This window comes from Penaeus vannamei, chromosome 25, assembly GCF_042767895.1.
Source record: "Penaeus vannamei isolate JL-2024 chromosome 25, ASM4276789v1, whole genome shotgun sequence".
Taxonomy (NCBI): domain Eukaryota; kingdom Metazoa; phylum Arthropoda; class Malacostraca; order Decapoda; family Penaeidae; genus Penaeus; species Penaeus vannamei.
In genome coordinates, this window is record NC_091573.1 from 14,433,751 (window position 1) to 14,438,750 (window position 5,000).

A 5,000-nucleotide genomic window follows, 5' to 3' on the forward strand; every position below is an offset into this window, starting at 1 on the left:
TGAGAGAGATGGATTTATAGAGAGATAGTGAGATAAATGGATACATAGAGATAGTGAGCGAGATGGATATATATAGAGAGATAGTGAGATAGATGGATATATAGAGATAGTGAGATACAGATACATAGATAGATAGTGAGATAGATGAATAAATAGAGAGACAGTGAGATAGATGGAGAGATGGAGAGATAGCGAGATAGATGGATATATAGAGAGTGATATAGATGGATACATAGATAGAGAGATAGATGGATACATAGATAGATAGTGAGATAGATGGATATATAGAGAGAAAGTGAGATGGATATATAAAGAAATAGAGAGATAGATGGATATATAGAGATAGTGAGATAGATGGATATATTGAGAGATAGTGAGATAATCTGATGCACAGAGAAATAGTGAGATAGATTGATATATAGAGAGATAGTGATATAGACAGATTAATAGAGAGATGGGAGAAAAGGGCTTTCCCCCCAAAAAAAATTACGCTATAACAGGCAAAGAAAAGAAAAGAAAAAAAATCTCAAATCATTTCCATTAGATTCATTTGCACAACGTAGCGAATCGCGTATAATCCTCAACTACCCTATAACGGTTGTTTCGCGAATGTGCTGACTCATGCCCACTCGACCTTGTGGTTAACCGTACTTGAGAGTGTAAGAGAAAATGGAGCTTCACGGGAGACAATTCTATTCTCAAGACTCATCATGTATTACAGTCTTCTGGGATGGCGTCAGGGCTTAAAGACAGGGGGTTAAAAGCCTTATTACTTCTGTACATCGTATCTGAAGGATTTGTGGGTACTTGTAACTTGAAATTTGGAATGTGTTCATATTTTTGTGCTAGAAATTGGCTTGTGTTTCGCTCTAGAAATCTTGACATTGTGAGTTTTTGACTAGACCGTGAAGTGATGTTTAATGATAATTTAGATATTCTAAATACATGAAGGGAATACGAAATGAAGGAACGAACAAGGGAATATATTATTTTAGTTGTTCCGTAGTCCGACCTTGCCTCGACCATGACAAAATCGTATCATATAGAATTATGTGACTAAACGAATTTCCTGGTGTCTTCTATGGTGTATTTCATTCCATTTATGGGTAAATCAGATACAAAATCTCTTGGATTTTAGAGGTAATAGTAGTGATATTATTTATATAGAAGAACTGATGACATCCGGTTGACATCTACAGGCAAATTGGCTGACCTTTTGTTTTGTTCTTAAATCATCACAAGTCTGATGGATTGCCATGTGTATTGTGTATAATCAGACATACATACATATTACAAACATACATGAACGTACATACACGTGCATGCACACACACACACATATATGTATGGCTAATGCAACATATATATATATATATATATATATATATATATATATATATATATATATATATATATATATATATACATGTGTATACATTCATACATACACATACACGCACATACACACACACACATGTATATTTTTATGTGTGTGTGTGTATCTGTGTGTGTGACCGAGCGTGTTCGTGTGTATTTATGTATGCACACATACACACACACACACACACACACACACACACACACACACACACACACACACACACACACACACACATGTATATATATATATATATATATATATATATATATATATATATATATATATATATATATATATATATATATAAATCACAACCATGGTCATAACCAGCAACCATCACTCCACCTCCACAGCGAGAATCTCCCTGCGTAAATGACAAGCAAAGTCCTGGGCCGACTGCGAGACCAGCCGCCTTGCCCGTAAGAGCTCAACATAAGCTCAACCCACAGCAGCCAGCCAGCACAGGGGAAACTCACAACCCGGCAGAGTACTCTCAGATGTAGTAAAAACCTCCTTTACTATATATATATATATACATGAATATGAATGTGCATATAGGCATATATATATACATACATGCATATACATGCGCATATCTATCTATCTATCTATAATATATATATATATATATATATATATATATATATATATATATATATATATATATATATATATATATATGTGTGTGTGTGTGTGTGTGTGTGTGTGTGTGTGTGTGTGTGTGTGTGTGTGTGTGTGTGTGTATTGATATACATATATGTACATATATATACACATTATATACATACATGCATACATATATGTATATATACACTATATATAAGTGTGTGTATGTGTATATGTGTGTGTGTATGTAAGTGTGTATCTGTACGTCTGCACATCAGTCTAGTTCGGTGGAGGTTCAAGGGCAACGCAGCCTCCGACCGGCCACGTGCGGTTTTTCAGCGGTTCGTGAGACCGTTATACGAATCCGCGGTTCCTCTTTATGGCCAATTAAGGCAAAATCGGGGCGCAGTTGCATTTCATAACTACTTCCTTATACTTTCGAGCCTTCTTATTTCGGTGGTTTCATTGTGGATTCCTACCGTGGATATATACCCGTAATTTTATGTATGTCTATATTTCATGTTCCATTGATGGTATTCAGTAAACATCTGTATCATACTCTGGTATTTATGATTCGTTAAAGTCGAGATAGCGGAGAGTTTTTTAATCTTTGTTCCTTGTTTTTTTGTTTTTTGAGATATTACTTTATTCATGAATAAGCACACATACACAGACACATATATCCGTGTGTGTGTATATGTGGGTATATGTGTGCGTGTGTATGTAAGTATATATATACACACATGCATATATATCTGTGTGTGTATACATATTTATATACTTTCTCTCTCTCTCTCTTTATTTCTCTCTCTCTCTCTCTCTCTCTCTCTCTCTCTCTCTCTCTCTCTCTCTCTCTCTCTCTCTCTCTCTCTCTCTCTCTCTCTCTCTCTCTCTCTATATATATATATATATATATATATATATATATGTGTGTGTGTGTGTGTGTGTGTGTGTGTGTGTGTGTGTGTGTGTGTGTGTGTGTGTGTGTGTGTGTGTGTGTGCGTGCACATATGCATAGAAAGATGAATATGCAGATAGAGAGACACATATCTGTTTTGAATACATAGGTTGTATTCCGTGCCTCCGCGTACCCCCAACCCCCCCCTCCGCGTACCGCCAAGCAGACCCACGGACTCAGCCAGCATATCGATGACGTCACACAATCAGGGAAAGTGCCTCTCGCGATGCGCACGACAAGCCAGCCTAACGAAATGATTTATAAAGATTTTCAAGAGCGCTGTAATGAGGCCTATTATTGTGCGACGCCAACTCATGGTAGAGAAAGTTAGGCAGACGCTGGTGGTGATTTTTTCCGTTTATATGCTGTACTTTCACTGGTGTTGATATTTCATTGTCATTGTTATTATTTCGTTATTATCGTTCCGTTATTGTTATTTTGTTGTTATTTTATTATCATTATTGCATCATTATCATTATATGGTTATTACCACTTCTTTTTATCGTTATTTTGTTGTTCTTGTTTTATAATCATTATTGCATCATTATCATTATTTCGTTATTATCACTTCGTTTATCGTTATTTTGTTGTTCTTATCTTATCATCACCATTGCATCGGCAATGCTTCGCTATCATCATATCATAACCATTCCTTCATTAATATCATTATTATCATTATGAACAGCTGTAATACCATTGTTAATGATTATCATCATCATCGTTTATCACTGACATCACCATTTCCATCAATATCGTATCTTATTGTTATTTTCTTAAAAAGGATTAATAAAGTGGCTTACTGAGGAACAAATTATAAACCGGATACAAAGTCATATTTTATTACCAGAATAAAATATATACACAGCGACTCATACAGACCAGACGAAGGGGAAAATGCCAGAGGATGGGGACGAAGAGAGACAAGAAGGAAGGGAAGGAAAAACGAAGGAAGGAAGAGGGGAGAAGCGAATTTTAGGAAAATAGGAATATAGTCGGGATGGATCTGAGTTAAAGGGAAGGGGAAGATGAGGGGGGAAGAGGAGAAGGCTGAGGCACAAATTAGGATGGGGGGAAGAAGGAGAAGAAGAGGGAAGAGGAGGAAGAAGGAGAAGAAGATGGAAGAAGAGGAAGAAGGAGAAAAGGAGGAAGAAGGAGGATGTGGAGGAGGAGGAAGAGGAGGAGGAAAAAGAGGATGTGGAGGAGGAGGAAGAGGAGGAGAAGGAGGATGTGGAGGAGAAAGAGGAGGAGGAGGAAGAAGATGATGTGGAGAAGGAAGAAAAGGGCGGAGGAAGAAAATAAAGAGAAACATCTAAATTAGCAGAAATCGAAGAAATATTCAGAAAAGAGAGAGAAGAGATGGATGAAATACAGTTCATAAGAAAATCACAAAGTAAAAGAAGAAATAGAGAAAAAAGTGAAAAGAGTAGATAGGAGACAACGAAGATGGAAGAATAAAACTGATGATGAATGAGAAACACAAAGAAATGACATGATTGTTAATGTGTGCATGTGAATATGTGTTCATTTTATGTACTCGACATTCTTTGTACTTGCGTGGATGTGCCATTGTTAGTGTATTACTGAAAATGTTATTAGCCTTTTCAAATGTAGTTTTATGAATGAACTTATCTCTTTGATGATACTTTCAGCATTGTTTATGCATTTTCTTTTTTATTCACAACATCGCTCTGGCTTCCGTCTGATCTATGGCACAGAGAGAACATGATTGTCACACTGCGGGACTCGAATGCACCGAATCGAACACATTCACACTCTTTTTTCTCTCTCTCAAGATGAATTTTACACATTCTTTACACATTATATTATTACACACAGACATACATACTCTTTTGTTTACATCGACTTTCATGTGCACATATAATGATACAGACGTACATATGAATACACAAAAAAACATAAAAAGTTCATGAGCACAGACACACTCGTTCAATAATCTCCTTTCCTAAAGCCTCCTTATAAATAAAATGTCCACACTTAGCGAAGCAATTATCATAAATTACGGCAAACTAAAAAAAAGAAAAAGAATATGGACAA

At 36.1% G+C, this 5,000-nt stretch overlaps 1 protein-coding gene across 2 annotated transcripts in view; it reads right to left on the minus strand.

Moving 5' to 3' along the window:
* Nucleotides 1–3,768: 3,768 nt before the first annotated feature.
* The window catches only part of LOC113820980 (sperm acrosomal protein FSA-ACR.1), an 8,172-nt gene continuing 6,940 nt past the window's right edge, over nucleotides 3,769–5,000 (minus strand). For both annotated transcript variants that reach the window (XM_070139163.1, XM_027373396.2), the window contains one exon: nucleotides 3,769–5,000. This exon is cut by the window's right edge and continues 599 nt beyond it. The gene's annotated coding sequence lies outside the window, so the exon portion shown is untranslated.